At 46.9% G+C, this 26,452-nt stretch overlaps 1 long non-coding RNA gene across 2 annotated transcripts in view; it reads right to left on the minus strand.

The window, feature by feature from the left end:
- The window catches only part of LOC111775900 (uncharacterized), a 63,601-nt gene extending 47,557 nt beyond the window's left edge, over nucleotides 1–16,044 (minus strand). The window contains exon 1 of one of the 2 annotated variants that reach the window (XR_002811878.2): nucleotides 15,681–16,044. This is a non-coding gene — a long non-coding RNA (uncharacterized lncRNA). The remainder of the gene's footprint in view (nucleotides 1–15,680) is intronic. The other variant, XR_002811877.2, reaches the window with a different exon arrangement.
- Between the last annotated feature and the right edge of the window lie 10,408 nt (nucleotides 16,045–26,452).

The raw sequence follows: 26,452 nt of genomic DNA on the forward strand, positions 1-26,452 counted from the left end.
GAAGTTCGTAAACCTGTTAGTTTTGCTATCAAAATCAGAAGAATAAGCTTTATATGACTCTCACTGGAGGCACTCTAAGGTCCCTGGGCCCCATGAGTTCATGTGGCTCAAGGACAACCCTCTCCCACAACCCCTTTCTGGTGTGGGCCGAGCCTCGTTCACGACACCACCATCCTCCTGCTCGCCAACGTGGAAACCAAGCCACCCCACATCTTGTCACCAAATCCTGCATTTCTCATTCAGAAAGATTTTATCCCTTTCATCCCCCACCGCTGTTTAGTTCAGATTCATCTCTTCCACATTTAATCATCAATATTATTATAATCTTACGTGTATATATATGTTATAATAATATACATTACATATAATGTTACCTATCATTATACTGTTATGTTAATAAATAATATTTATGGACAGTGCATTATGTTTCGGAAGTCGAGCTCTGCGCTGGGGGTCAGAGTTACGGGCTTCCTGTTTTCATGGAGCTGAGAGGTGCTTCATTCAGCTTTGCAAGGCCTAAGCTAGATTAAAGATTAACAGTAGGCTCACTCGGTCTGAATCTTGGCTTTTCCACTTACTGTGTGCTCTTGGACAAGTTACTTAATCTCTCTGTGCTTCAGTTTTCTCACCTGAGAAACAAGGATAATAATAGCACCCACCCCGAAAGGATTAAGAGAGTTAAAATGTTTTAGAGGCTTAGGATAGTGTCTGGCAATCAAAAAATGTTAGCTATTCTTATTTTGGGTCCATATCGTGTTTTCTCCAACACCTGTGTCTCTGTGGGTCAAACCATTCTTCCCAGAGCCGTCTGAGTCTTCTTCCTCCATTAGACCAGGTCATGCCCACAAACGTCAGTGACAGAGGCCTTGGCAAGAGCCACCTGTCCAGCCCACCTGTCCAGCCCTCAGACCCCACTTCTCCCCATCCTATCGCCCCTTGTCCTGCTCCACTGAATGTCTCCCCACTCCCCAAACACACCTCTCTGAGCCTAAGTCTGCGTCTTTGTGCCAAGACAAAGGAGGTAGAGTGGGGAGAGGACAGGCTTGTTCACGTGATGGCGAAAGAGAGCGCTCAACATGGCGGCTGGACGTGCCCACCTCTCTTTCAAGCTCTGAAAGGAGGAGACCAAAGCGGGTTGGGACTTTAGTAGTTCTTAATGGCAGGACGTAGCACAAGCTTTAAAATGGCTGGGGGTGTTTGCTACCAAGAAAAATCGGATGAAAAACAAAGGAGGTGGACCCTTTTTACCTTCCCGGGGAGCATCCAGCTGCCGCTGTTCCCATCAGGGGCAAGAGAAGAAGAAGGAAGGCAGAGCTTGGACTTCAGAGTAAGTGACACCCGTGTCCAGATCCTGGCTCTCCCTCTAACTAAACAAGCACCATACTCTCAGTTTCTTTGGCTGGAAGACAGGAATAATAATGGTTCCTTTGCAGAATTGATGTGAGGATAAATGAGAAAACTTATATGGGGGGCGGTGCCGGCCGAGAGGCATAGTGGTTAAATTTGCGAGCTCCGCTTGGGTAGCCCATGGTTCATGGGTTTGGATCCCAGGCGTGGACCTAGCACCACTCATCAAGCCATGCTGTGGCAGGGTCCCACACACAAAATAGAGAAAGATTGGCACAGATGTTAGCTCAGGGCCAATCTTCCTCACCAAAAAAAAAGAAAGTACCCAACACATTAAAGCCTCTCGATTAAATGGTGCCTTCCTTCCCATGTTCTCCTGTCCTATTCTCTGTGCCTGTGAAGGTCTCCCACCCACCCCGCCCTGTCCTCCTGGTGAACTCCTACTCAATCTTCAAGTCCCAGCTCAATGTCCCCCCCCACCCAGAGAAGCCTTTCCTGGCTTTCTCAGGCAGAGTCCCCGGCTCCCACTCCTGTCTCCCGCTGACCGGGGAGCTCCTCCAAAGCAGGAATCCCTCCTCAAACACCTTTGTATCCTCAGCACCTGGCATCATTTAAAGATAAATATCTGTTGAGTACTGTTCTGTGATTTCCTTGTGAAAATGAAGGATCCTTAGGTGCTTTGAAATATTTTCATTACAATACTGTTTGTAACAGAGAAAACTGGGAAGCAACGTACATGTCTAATAATCGGAGGTTAAGTAAATGATAGTTCCTCCTCAAAGTGTGGTGGTACGCTGCCATCAAAATCGTCTTGTAAAAATGTGCTGTTGACATTAAAAAAAATGTTCTCAATATACATTGTGAGGGAAAGATGCAGTTTTCAAAACAGTGCTATGTACAGAATGATCTCGTTTTGTGATAAAAATATAAATGTTTGTGTATGCATAAAAAAGATCTGGAAGGACCCAGCGGTTGTCTCTGGGTGGGTGGAATTTGCATGTTGCTTTTCCTTCCTTATGCTTGTATGTATTTTGTGATTTTTCTATAATGAGCGTAAATTACTTTTGTAGTAAGAAAAAATTTTTTAACTACCCAAAATTGTTTTTCTGATTGTAATGCATTTTCATTGTAGAAAATTTGGAAAGTCTGAAAACTAGAAAAAAGAAAAGATAATTATGCACGCTCTTCCTCCGAGAGAATCTGTTAACATTCTAGTGTATTTCTTTCCAGTCTTTTTTTTAATGTGCGTATGAATTTTTTAAACTACTTGAGATCAAACTTATCTGTGGTTTAATATTCTGCAATTTTTTATCACCTAGTGAATATTTTCAAAAATTATTACAAATTCTAAATATGATATGTCTTACAAAGGGCTAGAAAAATCAGCTATCCTAGGAAAAAAAATAGAAGAGCTAAAGAGTTGATTAACAGTCTTCAAAGTATGGCACAAGGCATTTTAAAGACTTTCTTAGGCCCTGGAGAGGCCTTATATTGTACAAAATTCTTTAAAATAATCCATCTTAACAATTTTAACTGTAAAGTTGTTGAAAGGGTTTTTTATACTTTTGCTATTGAACTTAGCTAAACATGCTCATTTAATTTACAGCTGGTGAATAACAACTTACAATTGGCTATAATTTCTCAGTAACTATTGTGCATATTTGAGAACTCTTGCAAAATGATAAAAATCCCACCTACAAATTTTTCAAATATAAAGAAACACGAAATTTTAACGATTAATGAAGTTAACGTAACACAATGTTACATTTTCGAGGTTTTTAATTAAACGTTTCTTGATTTTACAGTTTCCCCCATTTTGGCATCAATAACTTTTTCCAGATCTCCTAGGCCTTGGCCTCTGTGTCTACCCTACCTCGTTGGGGAAGACATCCTTCTTGAGACCCTTAGCTGTGGGGTAGGGCTCGCGGCAGACAGACATCCCGCAAGGATGGGAACCACTGAAAGGCTAGCAGTGGGAGAGGCCAATTTATTCAGCAGAGTTGTCTTTTTTGTGACAACCTCCAAATAGAAAGTGGGAAGGTTTAGACAGTGGATTCCTGCACCAGGAGATTTGTGCTTCTGAAGTTGTCGTTAGTGCCCTCAAATCTATTCCAATTCCTGGCGACCCTGTGGACAGCAGAGCGGAACCCTGCCCGTCTGTCTGTGCCATCCTCTCACCTTCCAGCGCTCCATCAGACAGTGCTCCTCTGCTCTTCTTAGGGTTTCCATGGCCAATTGTTTCGGAAATGGATGGCCAGGTCCTTCTTCCTAGTCTGCCTTGGTTTGGAAGCTCTGCTGAAACCTGTCTGCCATGGGTGACCCTGCTGGTGTTTGAAATCCCAGTGGCACAGCTCTCAGCATCACCGCAACATGCAGCCACCCCAGTGTGACAACTGATAGACGGCAGGAGTGGTCCCCCGACCTGAAAAGGGACCCCGGGCTGAGGAGGTGAGCGCACAGAATCTTAACCACTAGACCACCAGGGCTATACTTCTCAAGTACTGGCAAGTGGACTGGGGGAAAGGAGGAGGGGAAGGAGGGAGAGGCAGAGAAGGAAGAACAGGAAAGAGGAGAAGAGGAAGCAAAGAAGGAAGGAAGGAAAAGAGGGAGGGAGGAAGGAAAAAGAAAAGAAGGAGAGAGGGCTATATTTATTAGTTGCTTATGAGCTGAGCCCTTTACATACTATATTTCATTCAATGCTGGGACTACTGTCACTCTCATTTTACAGATAAGTCTCCTGAGGCTCAGAGAGGTTAAGTCATTGGCCAATATTACACAGCTAGATAATGATGTAGTTGGCCCAAGACTGTCCAGCTCTACAGCCTGCCCTACCACATGGCCTCCCCAAACACACCTACCCTATGTGGGCCTCCTCCCAGCTTTAGAAGGACAGAATTTAAAGCTGGAAAGGCCCCTGAGGTCAACTCACCCTCCGTCTCTACGTTTATCACAGCGCTGCTGACACGGAAAGTCTTGTTCCCTCTCAGCATCTGGCTGAGCCAGGCCCTCCCATCCCCCAAGAGCACCGTGTCTGGCCCAGAAAATGTGTTCCAGATATGTTGGCTGAATTAACGAATTAAATAAATCTCTCATTTTGCTGAGAAGGAAGACCAGCGAAGAAAATCTGGGGACCACACAACGGGGGTAACTTGCCCGCAGTCACCCAGCGAGGAGGTCACGACAGAGTCTGGATTCGAATACCAGCCAACGCTTCTCGCACGGTTTTACCTGAGTTTACAGGGTTTTCCACTTTCTGTCATCTCATTTCATTCTCCCAACGACCACATGATTATTATCACACGTCGTCAAATCTAAGACCATCAATAGGACACACCACTATTTTAGGTAACAATAAGACAGAAAGAAAAAAAAATGGTGCCAAGCATCCTTGATCGACACCATCAACTGTAAGATGCATTTCTACCATGTGAAAAACATGTGATGTTATCTCCATTTTGCAGATGTGGAAACGGAGGCTCAGAGGAATGAGGTGGCACGTCTTGGTCACGCAGCTGGTAAGAGTGGGCATCTGTGATTCAAATTAGTCCTGGGCTTTCTCTACAGTTATACCTCAAGGCACTGTGATTTGATGGTTGGGTGTGGGTGTGTGTGTGGCTTTTTTTCTCCCCTCTATTTAAATGAGAATCTGAATTCAGCTGGTGAAGCGGTCCCTTCCCCACTGGATTAGAAGCACTGTGTCTGAAAGTTGCTGTGCCAGCATCTATCACTGTGGCTGGCCCGGAGCAAGACCCCCCAAATTATCTAGGAGTTGGAGGAGAGGTCACACTAGAAGGCATCTCAGAAGTCCAGAAAACACAGGCCTGCGTACAAGTCCACCAGCTGTGGCCGTGCCTGTGCTGCTGACACCAGGGGAGGCAGAAGCCAAGTGCAGAATGGGGTGGGGTGGGGCAGGAGGCCCTGGACTTAGAATGGATCCCGAGGCAGACGGACCAGGTCGGAATCCCAGCTTTGCCAGCTTCTAGCTGTGGGACCTTGGGCAAGTTCTTTCATCTGAGTCTCTGTTTACTCCGTGGTATAATGGGAATAATGCAATACTACCTATCTCGCGAGATTATGTGAGACGTGAGACAATGAAAGTAAAGAGCTTAACACACTGTCTGGCACGTGGTAAATCCCCAGTGGATCACAGCTAAAGCCACGCACAGGAAGGAACGTCTGTCGTACGTCATCTCGAACAAAACCAAACTGGCTGGTCACCGGGAGATTTCACGATTGGGAACCCCCAGCCTCACTCCCACAGCAGGAGACCTCCCACCAGCTTTGTAAACCTCACATACAGGAAAGAAATGGGCGTTGCAAAGTCACCATCGACACTGAGCCAATTAATAGAATCATAAGCGTTTACCTTGGTCAACCTAGGCAAAAATGTTTAAAACCCTGGGGAGAAGAGATGATTTTCTAGGAAAAAAGAAAATATTACAACTAATTCCAGAAGAGTTTTTAAAAACATACTCGAAAAACCCCAAAACATACTAAATACTGTAGACTAAATTGAGGATGTTTTCAAAGAGTTATCCCCCCAAAAAGTGTCAAGTCCAGAGAGTTTCCTGGGTGAATTCTACCTGCTATTTAAATTGTTCCAGAGCAAAGAGAAAGCGGGAAAACTTCCAAATTCTTTTTATGAAGACAGCGTAAACCTGACAAAGAGAACAAATGAAAGGAAGACAGAAAGAGACGCTGGGAGCTGTCTCTGCAGTCTGTAAACACTGGAAGCATTTCCCACAGTCGGGAGCAAAAAACAGATTTCCGCTAACACCATCATTATTTAACATTGCTCTGGAAGCACTGGTCTATACAATTATACAGCAGAAAGAAACAAGAAATATGAAAACGGGAAAGAAGAAAGCAAAATTATCGTTATTATTAGGCGATATGACTAGAAATCTGGAAAACTCAAGGTGACTCTCAGAAATTATCAATAAAATCATTCAATATCAATAAAATAAGGTGACTGGTTATATGACTGATATACAAAAGTCAGTTGCCTTCTTATATGCAATCAGCAACCACTTAGAAAATGCAAGAAAAGATTCCATTCATACGAGCAACAACACAAAATACAGCTATTACCAATGTGCTAAGAAGAATGTTTTAGAATGCTACTGAGGGACTCAATAGTCTGAATAAATGTAAACACATATCCTGTTTTTGAATAGGAAGATGTTCTATTGTAAAGATGTCAGTTCTCACAAATCATTATATTTACAGTGATTCCAATTTTTAAAATATAATAAAAAGAGCTGCTTTTGGAAGAAGATGGGCTGATTCTAAAGTTCACATGGAAAAATAAGCATCCAAGAATAGCCTGGAAGGGAGCTGGCCCAGTAGCATAGTGGCTAAGTTTGCACGCTCCACTTTGGTGGCCCAGTGTTCACCGGTTCGGATCCTGGGTGCAGACCTACACACCGCTCATCTAACCATGCTGTGGCGACATCCCACATAGAAGAACCAGAAGGACTTACAACTAAGATATGTGACTATGTACTGGGGCTTTGGGGAGAAAAACAAAAAAAGAATAGCCTGGAAAAAAAAAAGTCAGACATTAAAACATAGCGTAGTTTCTTAGATATGACACCAAAACCACAAACAACAAGAGAAAAAAGTAGATAAATTGGACTTCATCAAAATTAAAAACTTTTGTGCTTTAAAGGATACCATTAAGAAAGCGAAAATACAACTCCCAAAGTGGGAGAAAATGTTTGCAAATCATATATCTGATAAGGGTCTAGTGTCTAGAATGTATAAAGAGCTCTTAAAATTCACTAATAAGAAGACAAATAAACTAATTTAAAAATGGGCAAAGGATTTGAATAGACATTTATCCAAACAAGATATACGACGGTCAAGAAGTCCATGAAAAGATGCCAACATTACTAGTTATTAGAGAAACGCAAATCAAAACTGCAATGAAATACCACTTCGCACCCACAAGGATGGCTATAATAAAAAAGGCAAACATTAAGAAATGTTGGTGAGGATGTGGAGAAATTGGAACCCTCATGCACTGCTGTTAAGGATATAAAATGATGCAGCTACTTTGGAAAACCACCTCACAGTTCTTCAAAATGTCAAACATGGAATTATCATATGACCCAGCGATTCCACTCCTATATATATATGTATATATATTTTTTACATATGTATATATATATAACATATATATGTTTTTGATTCTCTTGGGTGTGTATGTGTGTATGTATATGCTACTGCTATACATAGAGAGCAGCATTACTCATAATAGCCAAAAATTAGAAACAATCCAAATGTACACCTGCTGATGAATGGATAAACAAAATGTGGTGCAGTCATACAGTGGAATATTATACAGCAATAAAAAAGGAATGAAGTACTGGTACATGTTACATCGTGGATGAAATTTGAAAACATTACACTAAGTGAAAGAAGTCAGTCACAAAATGCCACATGGTGTATGTTTCCTGTAATTCTATTTGTACGAAATGTCAGAATAGGTAAATCCATGGAAACCGAAAGTAGATTAGTGATTGCCAGGAGCTGGGGGCAGGAGGGAGTGGAGGGTGACTGCTAATGGGTACAGGCTGTCTTTGTGGGGCGATGAAAATGTTGTGAATTAGATAGCGGTGATAGCTACACAATTCTGTGAATATACTAAAAAACACTGAATTGTATACTTAAAGAAGTGAGTTTTATAGTATGTGAATGATATGTCAATAAAGCTGTTATTTAAGAAAACATAATGTGAAGCTTTGGTTAGCAAAATAGTTAGCTCGAAAGACGAGAACAGATACAATTACCTGCTAGAATTTAGTGTATAAATAAGGTGGCGTTTCCAATAAGAGGAAAGATGGATTATCCTGAAAGTGATACTGGAACAACCTTCCTTGCTGGGGGGAGCAGCACTTGGAACCTTACCTTGCGCCTGTTACCTAAATATATCCAGATGTATCAAAGACTTAAATGTAAAAAGTTAGACCATAAAAACATGAGCATTAAACAGGAGAGCTTTTTAAAATCTCCAAGTGGGAAAGTCAAGACAAAACACCAAAGGCCTCAAGAGGAAAAAAGCAGATATAAATTGGACTTTAAATGTTCTAAATTTCTACATGGAAAAAATCAAAAGACAAACAATAAACTGGAAAAGATTTTTGTGAAAATATAACACAAATTTCCAATTTCCTTTTATAGAAAAAGATTGTATGTATCTAAGAAAAAGCAAGCCAATAGAAAAATAAACATGAACAGACCATTTCCAGAAATAAAGATATAAATATGAGATGTCAAACTTCACTCTTAATTAAAGAAATGTACATTAAAACAACAACAAGATAGCGTTTTTCATCTATCAGATTAGCCAAGATGAAAGAATTTGCTAAAATACTGCATATTCAAAGATGTAAAAAAACTGGCACAGTTGAAAATTTCTGCCTGCACGAAAACCTGCACACAGATGTTTATAGGAGCTTTATTCAGAATCGGTAAATCTTGGAAGCAACCAAGACATCCTTCAGTAGGTGAATGGATATACAAGCTGTGGTACCTCCGTACAATGGAATATTATTTAGTGGTAAAAAGAAATGAGCAATCAAGCCATAAAAAGATACGCAGGAACCTTAAATGTGTTTGTGAGGGGAGAGAAACCAATATGAAAAGGCTATACACTATAGGATTCCAGCCATACGACATTCTGGAAAAGGCAAAACTATGGAGACAGTAGAAATATCAGTGTCTGCTGGGGATTTGGGGGAGGGGGAGGGAGGGCTGCATAAGCAGCGCGCAGAGGATTTTTAGGGCAGTGAAACTAATCTGTATGAGACTGCAATGGTGAATACTTGTTGTTATACATTTGTCAAAATCTATAGAATGCACAACAACCAAGAGTGAACCCTAATGTAAACTATGGACTTTGGTTAATAATAATGTATCAACATTGGCTCATCAATTGTAACAGATGTACCACATTTATACAACATGTAAGTAACAGGAGAAACTATGGAAGGGCAAGGAGGTATGTGGGAACTCTGTACTTTGTTTCTTCTTCTTCCTCTTTTTTTTTTCTGCTGAGGAAGACTGGCCCTGAGCTAACATCTGTGCCCATCTTCCTCTGCTTTATATGTGGGACGCCTGCCACAGCATGGTTTGACATGTGGTGTGTAAGTCCACACCCGGGATCCGAACCAGCGAACCCCAGGCTGCCAAAGTGGAACATGTGAACTTAACCTCTGCACAACTGGGCCGGCTCCGGAACTCTGTACTTTCTGACTAATTTTTCTGTAAACCTAAAAATACTCTAAAAAAATAAAGGTTACTAATTTTTTTTAAAACTTGCACTAATACATTAATGGGAGGTGTATAAATTGGTGTGATCCCTTTGGAGCGAAATTTGACAATACCTTTCCAAAATTTTAAACTTATGTCCTTTTACACAGATAGTCCACTTCTCAGACTCTGTCTTACGCATATACTCACAGGTGGGAAATGACGTTTTATACAAGGACATTCATCAGTTCTGTTTGTAATAGCAACAGATAGGAACTAACCTTGTGGTAGGCAGAATAATGGGCCCCCAAACGCCCACATCCTCATCCCCAGCGCCTGTGAATACACATGGCAAAAGGGAGTGAAAGTTGCAGATAGAATTAAGATTACTAAACAGCGGATCTTAAAATAGGGAGATTATCCTGGATGATCCAGGTTGGCTCAATATAATCACAACGATCCTTAAAAATCAAAGAAGGAAATGGAAAAGTGACATGATTTGAGAAAAACTTGACCCACGGTTGCTGGCTTTGAAGAAGGAGGCGGGGGACACAAGCCAAGGGATGCAGGTGGTCTCTAGAAGCTGGAAAGGGCAAGGGCACAGGTTCTCCCCTAGGTATGCAAAGGGAACACAGTCCTGCCAACAGCTTGATTTTAGCCCAGCAAGACCCATTTCAGACTTGCGAGCCCCAGAACTGTAAGATAATAGGTTTGTGTTGTTTTAAGCCATTAAATTCATGGTCATTTGTTAAAGCGGCCACAGAAAACGAAGCAGCCGTCTATCTGTAGAGGACTGGCTAAATAAATACAGTGTAATACCACGCAGCCTTAAAAAGAATGAGGTAGCTTTATATATACTGATAGGGAATTAGTTTCAAGATACGTTGCTTAGTGAAAAAAAATGCAAAGTATAAACAGAGTGTATATATAGCGTGTTATTTGTGTAAAAAGGAGGCACAGTTTAAAATCCACATAGATCCTTATCCATGCATAGAATCTCTCTAGAAAGATACACCAGGACCTGGCAATATTTATTGCCTCCAGGGGCACAGAAATGGGTGACAAGAGGTTCCGGGGGGGGGGGGGGGGGTGCGCATTTTTCACTGTATCCTCTCTCGTGCTGTCGTATTTTTTGTTTTTTGGGGTTTTTTTAATCATGTACAAATATTACTTTAAGAATAAGGAGAGAGAAGCATTTTTTAAAAACTAAAGGGAATTCAGTCTTAAATGAGTTTTTAGTGTTTTAATCTTTTTCATCAGTATTGATGGAACCCCTTCCGGGAGTGGCGCACTGGCACATGCCTTTTCTCATTTAATCTTCCTAACAACCGCGACAGCTTGGTATTATTATCCCTAGCCACAGTAGAGGCGCTGAGGCTCAGAGAGGTTTAGTGACCAAATTTGCACAGCTAGTAAGTTTCGCAGTTGGGTTTTAGAGCCTGGTCCCTCTGCCTCCAGGGCTGTCTCCTCCAACTGCTGCTTCCAACAGTTGCGGGAGGGGCCGGCTTAACCCTCGCATGCTACTCCAGGGAGCTGGCAGACGGGCCCGGTGCCCTCCGTTGCTTTCGAGTCCCCCTCCCAGACCTCTGAGTTGTGCTTTCTGGCTCAGCCCACCTTCTCCTGTTACATCTCTCAGCAGAGTTCTTTTGGGTCCTTCTGGGGAGAGGCCACTGCCAGCGGTCGCTGTGGCTCTAACTGTCCCCTCCCGCGGGCTCACGTTGCAGTGGGCCCAGCACAGCCACCTGCTTTCCTCATGTGGAGATGAAAGCCTAGAGATGACGGACCTCCGAGTAGTATTACATCTTGATCAAATAAGGCTGCCCTGAGATTTCTCGTTCCTGCAAGCGCGGGGACAGAGATGAAGGGGTTTCCCCCGTCTGTCGGCAGCTTACCACTCCCCGGCGCACAAATCCACCTTCGTGGGCCTCCCTTTCTGGTAAAACGCAGATCGGATTCCCGTGTTGTATGGACAGATGTTGCTGGACCATTTACCTCTTGGGAGCACTGTTGAAATATGGCCAAGCTGCCTTTCATGTTGAGGATCTCAAAGCAGTTTAAAATGAGTAATTAACAAAGTTCAACCTCCAGAAAAAGCAAGAATTATTATCTTCATTTTATAAGTAGATCAGAGGTCACTCAATCAATGGCAGATGTAGGAAACAGATGCAAGAATTCTGCTTTTGTCCCTGGCTGCAGCCACAGAATCCTGCCTTTGGTATGACTGTCAGACCTCCTTTCTGCTCTCTGACTTTTGGCCAAAGACGTGGAAGTGGCCTTTATATGTTTCCACTTAAAGGTTTGAGTTTTATGTATGGTTCCTATGCCTTTGATATGTCTGGAATTTCTAAAAGAAAAGGAGAAGAACGATATTTGATGCTTTTCAGAGCTCACGGAGGGACTGAGCGTTATATAATGGGTCAAATGCTGATAAAAGAAAAAAAATCCCGCTCAGCAGATCTTTAGGACGTTCACTTTTATGCTCTCTCCGAAAGAACTTTGTCTGTTAAAATTAAACAGAATGTACGTTTAGTCACCAAAATGATTGTTGCGGGAATAATGAAAGTCACCACTTACGGAGCGCCAACTGTGCACTAAGCACTTACATTATATCACGCGATTCTCGCAAACAGCTGAGGAGGGATTTATTATTCATTCATTTTATAGATAATATAACGGGGCTTAGAGATAGAAGATGGGTTGAGGAGACAGGAAAGAAAAGAAAGAGAAAGCTCAAAGGAAGTTAATGAAGCAAAAATGATTGCCTATATACTCTGTGCCAGAGGAAGTGTGTTGTGACAGACACAAAGATGGAGACACAAAAATGAAGACAGTAACTCCCGATTCCTACTCTTAAGAAGTTTATAGCCTTGTGGGTCATTGAGGGTGAGGGCTGAGGAGGCAAGCATATAAAAACACAAATACTGTCAATACGGTTCAGTCTGGAAGTATTTATTAAGTTCCTGGTATGTGTTAGACACTGCATTGGCTGCAAGGGTTGGTCCCTCTTCTCATAAGCTTATAGTCTAGTGGGAAAGTCAGACATTAATGAAATAATCAGACTGATTTAAAATTGCAATTGTGTAAAAGACACCGGATCGACTACAGCCTGACAAAGGATTAGTATCCAGAATATATAAAGAACTCCTACCTGTAATAAGAGATAATCCAACAGAAACACTGTCAAAGAAATGGATGAGCAATTTTAAAAAGACGAATGGCCAATAAACAACTCAAAAGATGCTCACTCTCTTGTAAGCAGAGAATTGCACATTAAAACATTAAAATCCCATTCCACACCCATCAGCTTAGCAAAAACTTTGAAGTCTGACATTACCAGGTGTGGTTGAGGATGCTAAGCATGGAAACTCTTATATGTTGCTCTCGAGGTGTCAGCTGGCACAACCACGTTGAGAAACTGTTCAGCCAAGCCGAGTGCAGCCACCGATTTGCAAGACCCGAGCCCCAGCAATTCCACACCCAAGTACCTCTGGGAAGGCTCGCTTTCACACAAGGGGATGGGTATGAAAAAATACTAATTGTAGCATTGTTTCTAACAAAAATAAAATTGAAAATAAGCTGAACGTCCACCAGCAGGAGACAGGCAAAGCGTGATGAACTCATAGAGTGGGACCCTAACGAGCAGTGAAAATGTACGATCTGGAATGACAGGTATTGATATGGATCCATTTCAAAGCCATAATGCTGAGTAAAAAAAAAGCAAGTTACACAATGATATATTCAGTAGAATGCCATTTGTTCAAAGTTTACAAACAGGCCAAACAATTCTATAAAGTGTTTCTAGGCACAAACGTATGTAATAAAAACACAGAAGCGTGTATAGGAACGATACACCTCCCATGCAGGAGAGGGGTCACCTTCGAGGAGGGACAGAGATGGGCTCAAGGGGTCCGCCTAGACTGTAAAGTTTTATGTCCTTAAAAAAAAGATTTGAAGAAAATATGGCAAATGTTAAACCTTGGCAAAGCGAGGGGGCAGAAGAGGAGCCCAGAATAAACAGGTGTTGATATTGTTCTGTGTGGTTTTTTATATGCTTTGATCTATCAAAGAAGGATCTGACTGAATTGGGGTTGGGGTTGGGGGAGGGGTCAGGGAAGGCTTCTCTGACGAAATGTTGCTTACTTAGCATGAGAGTCAAAAATTGAGTAGGTGAGCAAGGGCAGAAGGGTGTACCAGGCAGAGAGAACTGGCTGTGCAAAGACCCTGGGGTCAGAGGGTGAACATAGAGACCAGGAACTGAGACCCACAACGTGGCCAGAGCAGAGGGAAGGAGGGGCTGGAGTCAGAGGTGGGGGTCGGGGGATGGTACACAGACCATGCAGGGCATCATAGGCCATCTTGAAGGGTCAGACCTTTACAGACAAAAGCAGAGTGATGGAAAGCTTTGGGGGCCCAAAGACACTTCACTAAGCCAGAGAGCGGAACAGGGAAGGCATTCTTGAAGAGGTGACTCACATCTTGAGTTCTGGAGAATGAGTAAGAGGAAGCCAGTTGGGGGAGGAGGGAGAATGCAACGCAAATCCCCTGGATAGGGCCCAACAGCAATAGAGACACTGATGACCTTCAGTAGTGTGGTCCCAGCAGAGTCCCACACCGAGGACCAGATCACAAGGTTTTAGGTAGAAAATGGCAGACGACAGTGTCCATGAAAACAGGGCTTGGGGGGGTCCCCGGCTGGGCAGTCTTGAGAGAGGCGGGGCCAGACACAGGTTGTGCGCGGCTTGCTCTAGCAGCGTGTGGAGGACGAGTCTGAAGGAGGCAGGCGGGCAGACAGGGAGATTTTGAGCGGAGTACGTTAACAGCCTGAACCAGGATGAAGAAATGGAGAGTGCCTGGAGAGGTATTTAGGGCGGAAGGTGAGGCGTCTAGGATGATGGGGCGGGTGGTAGCGCCATCGCCGAGATGGACAATAATATGGGCAAGACACAGCAAGTCAGAGCTGCGTGTAGGGCAAGCCAAGTGGAAGTGTCGGGCAGGCAATGGGATGGGCGGGCCAGCGGCTGCAGCTCGAGAGCTGGGAGTGGGAGGCGCCTCCTGTGGGTGGTTATTAACCACTCGCAACAAACGAGTTGGTCCCGAGGGAGGGGAGAGGAAGAAGAAACTGAGTGGTCGCCGGGGGACGATCAGGAACGGGATGGGGGCGGGTGAGGGGAAGAGAAGGACAGTAGGGGAAAGACCACGCAGATGCTGAGCGGCCGCCGGGAGGTCACCCCGCGTCCGGCTGGGCGGGCCTGGGGCGCGGGGGCCGGCGTTGGCATCTCCCGCCTCTGCGCGGGGCTGCAGGCGGAGCCCGAGGGTGCTGGGCTCCGGCAGGCGCTGCAGAGCAAGCCCGGGCAAGGGCCTTCCCGCGGCCGCCGGGGACAGCAGGACAGCCGCGAGGCCGGACCACCCCGCCATCCCCGCCACCCCAGATTCCCCGCGTGCCCAGGCCGCGCCTCCCGCGCCGCGCCTCCCCGCGCCCCCGGACCTGGCGACGTCACTGCGGCTCTGACGCGCGCGAATGGAGGCGCGGGCGGAGGCGGCGCGGCGCGGGCATCCTCCGGGAGGTCCCGGGCCCCGCAGCCCGCGGCCGCGTCCTTGGCCCTCTTCCAGGGGCACCTCGATTTTCCACACTCGGGAAGGCCGACTGTCCTTCGCTACAGATAAGGACGCGAGCGCAGGGTAACAGATTTTAACAATGCCCGGAAAGAAATAGCCGGACCCAAGAAAGAAACTAAAAATAGCCGCCAGCTAGAGCCTGCTCGTGTAGCGGTCTTAAGAACAATAATGACAACAACCATAATAGCCACCATTTATTGAGCGCTTCCCCTGTGCCAGGCACTGCGTTAAGCGCTTTGCAGGCAACAACCCTCGGAGGCAAGTACCGTTATCCCTATTTTGCAGGAAACCAGGGCACAGAGAGGTTAAGTAACTTGCCCCAGGCGCACCGTTAGCTGATGCCAGTGCCAGAATTCCAACCCAGGCTGTCTGATCCCATGTAATCCTCATGTCAACCGACCAAGATTGGGATCATTATCTCCATCTTAAAGATGAGGAAAGGCCCATGGAAATTTAAGTACCTTGCCCAAGGTCACCTAGCTGGAAAATGGATGAGGCAGAAAGCGAACCCAGGGCTCCTCTCTGTCCGCAGAACCCGCGGTCTTGGCCATAGGCGATGCCACTTCCAAACCACCTCCGACAGCCCGGCAGACTTTGGCCGCGGAGCCCAAGAGGCGCAGCCCCTGCGGGGTTTAGGTGGGTTCCCGCGGCCTCCGATCCCCAGGTGAATCGGATGTTTCCAAGCATCGTCTCTGCTCAGCCCGCAGGCGTCAGATAAGGACGCGTCTCCTGGAATCCGGTCGGGGACCTGGCCGCGCGGTCCTCGGAAGGGATGGAGCGGGAGCGGGGGCGGGGGCGGAGGCAGCGGGAGGGATCCCGGGTCCCACCTGCAGAGCCGCGGGGCTGGACGCTTGTCCCGCGCGGCCGGCAGAGGGCGCTGCCGCACGCGCCTCGGGTCCACGGTCACCAGACCCCGAGGCGGGCGGGCCTCTGCCTGCAGACCCGGAGACTCAGAATCCCGAAGCGGGAACCTGTCTTTCCAAGGAGCAGGCACCCCTCCGGCCCCTCCCGTCGGCTCTGGGCCTGCTTTTCCAGACCACCCTTCCCCATATTCTGTGCTCTGCCCAGTCTTTGCACCGCCACCGGTTGGGTCGCCTCTTGCTGAGAAGCAAGAACACTGGTCTCATCCCATTAAAAGGCCCAGGTGTTTACAAGTCAAACTTGGCCCTTTGGTGATGTAAAATGGGGATAAATCATCCACTTGGGATGGATGACTAATTTTCTTTCCTTCTCCAAAATAGGGGGAGGGGATTTGTTAAAGAAGGAGCAGATAGATGAAAGGATCTATTTTCCTAATAGCTGCGGTGTATTAAGGGCTTGCTTTCTGCTGAGCCCATTCTGGTCTTAACTGCTTAGTCCTCACTGCGGCCCTGAGAGGTGTGCATCCTTCTTCCCCTTCAGCAGATGAAGTCACGGGACTGGTAAGTAGCGACACTGGGAATCCACCCAGGAGGATGTGACTTGAGAGCCCCATTCCCATCACCCAGGATGCACAAGCTGACGCAGTGAACAGAAGAGGTAAGATACAGGCTATGCAAAAGCAAACCGAAATCTCCTCCAAGATGCTTAGAAACACCACATGTGAATTAGACGCTTCGATTCCTCTCTGAGCCCCAGTTTGGGACTCAACTGTCTAAAAATGAAAAGCAAAACTTCAAGGTGCACTGAGGGGAGATGAGGAAGCGGGCTTTCTCTTTCTCTTGGAAGAGCATCCGGAGAGGCCCACTCACTTTCTATGTCTGGGCTCTGAGGAAATAAAGGTGGTTCTAGGAAAATCTGAAAAGTATGAGAGGAAAAAAAAAGTCCTTTTGTGGTTTTTACTTTAACCAAGCCTCATTTCGCTATTTGTGTTTTATTTCAAAATTAATGTGGCTCTCTCCACCCTTTCAATTGGCACATAAATAGCAAAAGCAGAAGGCCAGCTACCAACTTCAAAAGGGATGGGTTTCTCGGGAAGCAGGTCCACGACTTGAAGTGGAAATGAGGATTAAATGAGGTGCCTTAAACATTTCAAAGACAGACTTTCCACAAGGAATTTAGATCATAAGCTCTTAGAACGGGAGCTTTGTCTGCATCTGGACTGGGTATAGTGTCTAGAATCTGTGAGTACCCAATAAATGTGGAAAACGAATCACCCTTTTGTGTATGTCTGCATCCTCTAACCATCTGGGCCACACTTTGCTTATGGTCTTAAAGTGTGGCTTCTGGGGGATTTTCCTGTCCTTTGGATATGGGTCACACGCCCTCCCTCAGACTTTTCCAGAAGTTTGCTCTGGGAATTCAGTCGAGGTGAAGCAATCATTGATGATGTCACCAGGCTTGATTAAACAGAATGCCTGGTCAATTCTGGAATCACCAACTGGCAGCTTTTCCAAAGAAGGAAACCAAGGCAGAAGGGACCTCATGAGACTTAGTTCTGAATCTCTTGCTATAAGTCTTCTTTTTTGGTGAGGAAGATTGGCCCTGAGCTAACGTCTGTTGCCAATCTTCCTCTTTTTGCTTGAGGAAGATTGGCCCTGAGCTAACATCTGTGCCAATCTTTCTCTATTTTGTATGTGGGATGCCACCACAGCATGGCTCCACGTGTGGTGCATAGGTCCACACCTGGGATCCAGACCTGTGAACCCCAGGCCACCGAAGCGGAGTGCGTGAACTTAACCACTATGCCACCAGGCTGGCCCTTTGCTTTATGTCTTTGAACTAGAAGGATTCCCTTGTTACTCGACACAACAGAGCCCTGCGCATCCCAGGCTGCCTCTTGTAACATTCTTGGACTTGTTGACCTTTCCTCTCCCTGCGCCTTCCCTCCTTCTTTCAGTGCATTCTTTCTGCAAATGTGCATTGAGCACCCACTACATGGCACAGCAGGGAACCTAACACGCGCTCATAAGCTTACTCTCTCCCCGTTCCCACCTGGCTGCTGGCCTCATAGCTCCAACTCTCCTGCCTGGAGAGGCCCACAATAGTAAATGACTTGCTCTCCAGTGAAGACTATTGCTCAGCCACACCTGACATTCTATCAGCTCCTGCCAGCTCCCTGAGACCACACCCTATGATCCCAGGACACCACCTTGGTGACACCCATGTGGCAGAAGGTTTGAGTCCTGATGGACCCTCAGAAGCAGGGCCTGGAAATGCTCCAGCTCCAGCACTTGCCCACACTCCCTCCTTCCCTTTTGAGTTGTCATCCTTCAGTTCATACGGTCACTGTTGATGACTGAAATAGCCCGGGCCGTATTTATGAAGCATCTATTACAATGAAAAATCCCATAGTGCTATAATATCCCGCTGTTCAAAGGGAAATGTTGGCTTACACAAATAACAGTGACTGTCTGACAAGAGGGATGTGTCGGATAATGCTTAGGAGTCTTTTGCGTCACTTTTTTAATCGAATCTTGAGATTGAGTGATTCACAATAATGAGGGGAAAGAAAAACACTAGGCCTGATGTAGCTTTCAAGGTTATTCAAGTGGAATAGATTTCCACCACCAACAGCCTAGAAAAGATAGAATGCTTAAGGTAAATTGTCAGTTTTTTGTCTTTTTGGAAAATCCATTAATAGGGACTGAATGACTTGGTCTCAACCCATTCCAAAAAAAAAAGAGAGGATTGAACCATAAGATTCAGATTATGTCCCTGGAAATCTCTTTAGAAAGTAGATTCCAGATCAGTCCTCATTCTTCTTGAATATTCCACCCCCTAAGACTGTCCCATCCCTTCTACATGCAGATTATTTTCTCCCCATTTGAGGAAGGCAGTGGCCCAGAGACCAGAAGAATGAGGGACAATAAGAAGGACACCTTTCCCTTACCTAAGTTGCAGGATCATTTGAATCTAGAGAATTCGGTCTGTGTGTGTGTGTCTGCACGCGTCCGTCATTGTGCATTCTCTGGCTAATGCCCAGAGTCGCCACCACATGGGGCCCGACATGTGCCAAAAAGGCCTATCTGTGAAGGACGTGTGTTCATCCACCAAGAAGTTCCTGGTGGTCAGTGTCTGCGTGTCCAGCTGCTGGGGTGAAGAGATTTGAAAACCACTGAACATTCCTGCTGGGAGCTTTCCAAGCTCTTTTGGGAACCGGCAACCGCGCTTGTCTGGGGAAATTAGATTTGCACTTTCACAGAGCGAGAAATTCCTCAGGGGCATTCTTGTACTCGGGAAGAGAAATCGAACCCAGCTCATTCCTTCAGGCCCATGCCATTAAGAAAGCAGACCGAGTCCAGCCAGCCGGTCCGGCCTGGGGCCGCGGAGCGGGGCTCGGGGGCAGCGGCGTTCGCTACTTTCACCGTGGCTAAGGCCCTCCCCTCGACGGCGCGAGCTTGAAATTTCAGGGGGATCGGGTTACCAGTGTGTAAACACCGTGAGTGACGGCCAACGCTCCCAAGCGACCACAGAGGATCGCAAACCCTTCCTATCTTCCTAGAAACCCTGGCGGCCCGGCCGGCTGCTTGCTGTCTGATGCAACAGTTTGCAACGCGGCTCCTGGAGCCGAGCCTGCCGCGGGGCGCTGGGCGCCTGCCGACGCGCATGCGCGGGCTGCGGCTCGGCCGCGCCGGGCGGGGGAGAAGCTTTCGGCCAGATGTGCTGGGGGCGGGGCCGGCCGGGCGGGGAGACCTTTGGCAGCTCGCGCCGGCGATCTGAGCTTAATTAAACTTCTCCCGAGGCATTGGCTGACTGATTGACCCAGTGATCCAAAAAAATCAGAGAGGCCCGAATCGCCCCAAACGCGGCGGGAGAGGGAGGTTGGGGAGCTTGGCTTTTGGTTTCCGGACCTGGGCCTTTGGATTCTGCCTCCCTTCCCGAAACCCCCCAATCCGCAATGCTGTGGGGGTCCCAAAGCTCCTTAGGGCGTCCGGCCTCGCTTGCCTGGGCCCTTCTACCGATTTCTCGAAAAGGCAACAGTGATTACAGAGGCAAAGTTTTCATAGCGCCTTGATGGATGTCTTTCTGCCCAATCATTTCTCCACCTTTGAGTGTCTTAGGTTTTATTAGCAGAAGGAACATGGCATCGTGGAGTATTTTCCAAATTTTTCAGCCATTCAGGTATTGCCTGCACGATTTTCTCCTATACCCACATTCCACCTATATTATATATTTTTAATTGACTTTTATTTTATTAACTTTCCCAATTCTTTGCATTAACTTTAAATCAATTCCATTTTTGTGCCTAACCTTGCTCTAAGCAATAACATTCGAGAAACTGCAGTTTTGATGTGCTAGTCTTATATTTTAATACACTTGGAAATAAATTCATAACTATTCAAATAAAAGATGTATGTGTTAGCTAAAAGTTTCTTGCCTACTACATTTGGAGAAAAACTCCAGAAGTAGTAATAATAGCTAACATATGTTAAGTGATTCCCTATGTCCCAGGGACAGTTCCAACCACTTTATTCTAAGTCCTTATGACACCTTAGAAGGTGGGTGTTTACATTTTACAGAAGAGAAAAGTGAGGCACAGAGAGGTTGAGTAACTTGCCTAAGATCACAAAGCCGGGATGCAAACTTTGCTAGCCTCCCTCTAGCGCCTATACTGCTGGCCTGTCTAAGGAGGCAAAGTTACCTCTGGGGAGCACCCAGGTGGTGAGTACAATTTAAATTTGAACCCAAGTCTGGCTGACTCCAGGTCGGAGCTTTTAACTCCCCTGCCTATTTTCCCAATCTCACCTCATACAGCCTTTTTATCTCTGTTTGCCTCCTTTAGGAACCAAAACGTGCTTCCAGATATTTCTCTCCTCAGCCCCTACATCTCCCACCCCCTCTGCCCCCGGGTGGGACAAAGGTTCTCATGTCTAGAGTTTCCTTCTCTGCTCTGAACTAGTCACCCACAAATCTCTGCTTTCCATGAGAATGCCTGCCCTGGAAGGTCCTATCTACTCTCCTCCATTTTCCATGGAACCGCTTAGAAATCCCACCCGTCAGCCTCACAAAACTACATTTCCCAGACTGCTCTGCTCACCGGGAAGGAGAACAAAAATCCCATGTCAAAGCATGTGGCTCCTATTTTGGGGTCGGAAAATCTGGTCACTAGCTTGGATAAAGGTTGGTATGCCCATAGGCTAATTCCTCTGGCCCCAGGCAGACATGAATTTCCCAGGACTCAATGACTTGGGGTGGGAGCGAGTTATTTCAGCCAACGAAACCTTCAATTAGAGGCATAAATGAAGACTTGGCGCAAGACTTCTAAAAGATGGCTGACCCCTGCCCAGCAGATACATTTTCTTTCTGCAACAGCCCTTCCCACCACCACCCCTTCCCTCTTTTGACTTCCTTTTCCTTCCCCTTCTTCCAGATTCTTCTCTTAATTGTACCATTGGGTCACTCCCTTACCCCCACCCCCATGCCCACACCCACTCTTTAACTATTTAGTATAAAATCCAGCCCACCAGACTGAGGTTTTCTTCGACCCAAATGTTATTTTCAGAAGGAGCCATTGAGGTTGGGGTGTAATTGCAGCGTTGGGCCTCTGCAAGCCAAGCTGAAAATAATCAGCGGGGCAGATGGGTGGGAAGAGAGTGTGGCGGCCGCTTCCACCAAAGATCGAGAGAAACCCAATGCAGTGAGTCAGAGAGAGACGAGTGCCAGGCGAGGCCCGCTGGGCTTATGGCTCGGAGTTCAGTTAAGGGGAAACTGCCCAAGGTGTTGGGGCCTTGGGCTGAGGCTCGATCCAAGCTGCTTCCTGGCTGCAGATCACAAGTCCATATTTCTTGGGACAGCCACTAAGCTTCTCTTGCTTTTACCCAATTGGGCCGTAGCAGCCAGTAGGCCAAATGGGAACTTAGCCATCGGGTTGGCTCACCCATCTATAGAGCAGGGTTTCTCAACTTCGGTACTCTTGGCATGTTGGGCTGGATAATTCTTTGCTGTGGGGGCTGTCTTGTGCATTGTAGAATGTTTAGTAACATTCCTGACCTCTACCCTCTACATGCCGGTGTGCATGCGCATACACAAACACACACACACACACACACACACACACAGAGTCTACACATGACTATCAAGAGTGTCTCCAGACAGCCCGAGTATCTGGAGTCAAATCGCCCCTGGCTGACAACCACTGGTCTAGATTGATCTAGGCCTACAAAAGGATCATATCACCTGCCCCCATGGTGGCCTCATTGCCTTGTATCACATCTGAATGGGCTCTGATAAAAATTGTTGGCCAACTCTTATTTCCAGTGACAGCTGTTGAATGCCTCAAACCCCGCAGGAGCGCCTACTGTGTGCCAGGCACACACGAGGTGTTCAGAATGAAGCAGCAGATAACACAGACCTGCTCCCTGCCCTCATGGAAATGACAGGCTGAGTTGGGGGAGACAGGCATTAAACAACTCTGCGTGAGAGATGTGTAAATAAAAGAAATGGGGTACTGTCGCAATCGGAGAGGGTTTCTCACCTGAGTTACGGGGTCAAGAAAGGCCCTTGGAGGAAACGAGGAATTAGCCAGTTGGAGCCTGGAGGGTGGGGGAGTGTTCCACAGAGTAGGGACAGAGTGTTCAGAAGCCCTGAGTAAAGAGAGAACGTTGTACATTCAAGAAAACCACAGAAGTCTGTCATGGACCAGGCTCAGGATGGTGGCAAGCCATTTTCTCCTCTCAACCCCAAAACTTGCTTTTCCTGTACTCCCTCTCCGGGTTTCTAGCACAAGGGTATAAACTTAGGATCATTTTTAACACCCCCGCCTTGTCCTTGCTCAACCCCCCCGGTCACCCAGTTACCAAGTTCTGTCCATTCTACCAGCAAAGATCCCTGCAGACTATCTCCTTGTCTCCATTCCCACCACAGCCCTGACACAGGCTCCCTCCATTATTCAGACGAATTTGTGAAATAACTTCCTGAGAAGTCAGCCTCCGCCTCTACCTCAGAGAAAGACACACATCTGGCCGTCTCTACTGGTTTACAAACCCTGCATGGCTTCCAGGGGCCTGTCAGACAGGCTGCTGCCTCCCTGTGACTTTCAAGTGCCCCTCATTAACGGCTCCCATGGTCCCTCCCAACCTCCCACTCTCCAGCCATGCCAGACCGCCAGCCACACCCTGTGGGCCTCTGTGCATCTGTGACTTTGCTGTTCTCTTCGTCTGAAATGCCCTTTCCCAAGCAAAATCATTTAGGGAATTCCCACTCATCCTTTAAGACCCAGATAAGATGGACTCATGATGCTCTTCCAGCCCTTCTTAGAAGTCTTCTCTTAATTCTTCCCTTTGTTTTCACTGGGATTTATATATTGCTTCGAGTTTACCGTTTGTCACGTTGACCCAGAGTTATCTGTTTCACTCCACCCCTTCCCCCAGAGCGGGAGGGCCTCAAAGATAGGGAATGTAGTGGACACTGCTAAGTGATTAGCCGACACCCATTCCCCCCTTCCAGCTTCCTAAGAGAAGTCAAGAAATGCAAGACTCAGTGTATTATTTAGCGTACAAGCTAAGCTGCTGGAACAAACAGACCCAGAGTGCAGAGGCCTAAGCTAGCCGATGTGCCCCAGGGGAAGCTGACTCTTGCCCAGTTCCAGGGGTGGGCCCACTGGCCTTCTGAAAAGCTGGTTCAGGAACCTGGGCCTAAACTAATCAGTGTGCAGTAGAGACTCCTCTGGTTCCCTAATATCCACTCTCTGCCCCCCCCCCCCACTTTTTTTTTATGCTGAGGAAGATGGTGCTGAGCTAACATCTGTTGCCAATCTTCCTCTTTTTTGCTTTAGGAAGATTGTCCATGAGCTAACATCAGTACCAATCTTCCTCTCTTTTGTATATGGGATGCCACCACAGCATGGCTTGATGAGTGGTGTGTAGGTCCATGCCTGGGGTTCCAAACCTGCAAACCCTGGACCACCAAAGTGGAACCTACAAACTTAACCACTATGCCACCGGGCCAGCCTCTCTCACCTTCTTTAATAACAGAACTGCTGATTTTTGGACAAGCAGATGGCTGCCTCGTAAGGACTACATTTCCCAGCCGCCCTTGCAGCTTGATGTGGCCGTGAGTCTAAGTTCTTATCAATGGGCTCTGAGCAGAAACGGTTGTACCGCTTCTGAGCTGTGCCCTCGAAAGGAATGTGCATGTACTTCCCTGACCCTCCCCCCTGACTGGGAGGCAATAAAAATTGAAGCATCTCCGTGGACCTAGAGAAGGAAGCCGCATTTGGAGGATGGCAGAGCCCTCCTCTCAGTCTTGGACGGCATTTTTCTGAACCCTTATATGATATGAAAGAGACACAAATTTCTGTTTTGCTTAAACTTCTGTATTTGGAGTCTCCTTGTTACAACAGCTTTTCCCATACTCTATAAAATACGAGGTGCCTGGTTTCCCCGGGCCTCGGGGACCGGGTCAGGATGGGGCCTGTGACCTGGTTAGGGCCAGGGAGATACAAGGAAAGGTTTGGTGGGGGGTTCTGGGAAAAAGCTCTCTTGTTTTTCTGAGAGAGCATCGTAAAGCAACCTTCTCTCTTTCTCTTCCTCTGGACATTGCCAGTTCGGGAACCGTGACAATCCTCTTGCCACCAGCCTAAGAAGGGGCCACACACTAGGAGGGCAGCACTAGAAAATTGCAGACAAATGGAGTCAGAATTTCTGGACCGAACGACTCTGAAGCCCACTGTCGTAGTCAGCTCGGGTTGCCATAAGAAAATACCTCAAACTGAGGGGCTTACACAGCAGAAATTGACTTCCCCACAGTGCTGGAGGCTGGAAGTCCAAGATCAAGGTGCCAGCAGGGCCCGTTTCTGGTGAGGCCTCTCTTCCTGGCCTTCTTGCTGTGTCCCCACATGGCCTCTTCTCCACGTGTGCCAGGAGAGAGAGCACTGGCGTCTCTTCCTTTCTTAGAAGGACACCAGTCTTTTGGATCAGGGCTCCACCCTTGTGGCCTCATTTAACCTTAATTACTTCCTTAAAGACCCTCTCTCCAAATCCGGTCACATTGGGGGTTAAGGCTTCAACATATGAATTTAGGGAGGGGAGGGGGTGCACAATTCAGCCCATAACACCCACCCCACCGCTGGGCTTCGAGTGATGTGAGCCAGTCAATGTCCTCTTGTCTAAGCCAGCTTGAGTCGGTTTTCTGTCACATCTTACCTTACAGCGTCCCCTTCCTCTTCCTGTCCCTGCTGAGCCTGGCACAGAAGGGGTCAATGAATATTTGTGGAATGACTGCCCCAAGACTTTGTTTCTTCTCTTACCTATAATGACTACCTCCCAGATAAATAAGCATCTCTTTCTCTCTGCCCCGGCCTAAACACCTGACGCAGTCATGAGGTCCCTCCCGGCTCCTGCCCCAAGTCCCTGTCCTTCCACAGGAGGCCCCTTCCAGAACTAACAGCCTGGGGTTCTGCTTGAAGTTTTTCAATTTCCGAAGTCCCAAGATTCTGTAACCAATGTTAAGCACAAGAAATCTTTTGATCGGCTGCTATACCTCCTGCCCAAGCACAGAAGAGAAAGCCCTGGGGAGGACCTGGATTGTCACAGTGTTGTCCTTCCAGAGAAGGTCGACCAGAGGTCGGCCCTGCTGAGAACAGGCAGCTGAGATCTCGCAATGTCCAGACATTCGGCAGGTCCTGCATCAAGGAGACTCCGGTTCCTTGTGCTCATTGCTCCACCATCCACACTGCCATTCACGGTGCCCAAAATGGGACTCGTGCCAGTTCCAAGCAGGACATCTCCTTCTTCCAGCCATGAGAACTCCGCTTGTGCAGACCGGGGAAATGACTGCCTCATTACTCAGCCAACTGGAATGTGGGAGAATTAGATCTCAAGAAAAATGACCCATGAATGGACCCTGGTGATCCAGGGCCTTGAAGGTTCAGAGGTGCTTCCTCCTGAGTCCGCACTGGCCCCAAGCTTTCCTTCCCGTGCCTTCTGCAGTTACCATTTACAGGACACTCACTATGCGCTGAGCACGGTGCTCAGTGCTCTCCCGCCATCAGCTGATTTTCTCATCTTCACAACAGTCCTGCAGGTATGTATCATTGCTAGTCCCGTTTTACAGATAAGCAAATTGAGGCTTAGAGAGGTGAAAATACTCGCTTGGAGTTAGTAAACGACAGAGCGGCATCTGACCTCGGATTCTTAACCAGAGCATTTGGTGGGAGACCATTGGAATTTGGCTGCATCTTCTCTGGTCTCATAATTTGGGCAGGCATGGGGGAAGGGCATGGTGAGACCCAGCCTCACGAGGTCAGTGCTGATGGGGAGGAAGTCAAGACCAGAGAGAAAGGCAGTCACTGGAGGGATGGACAAGGCCAGCA

This window comes from Equus caballus, chromosome 12, assembly GCF_041296265.1.
Source record: "Equus caballus isolate H_3958 breed thoroughbred chromosome 12, TB-T2T, whole genome shotgun sequence".
In the NCBI taxonomy this organism is placed as follows: domain Eukaryota; kingdom Metazoa; phylum Chordata; class Mammalia; order Perissodactyla; family Equidae; genus Equus; species Equus caballus.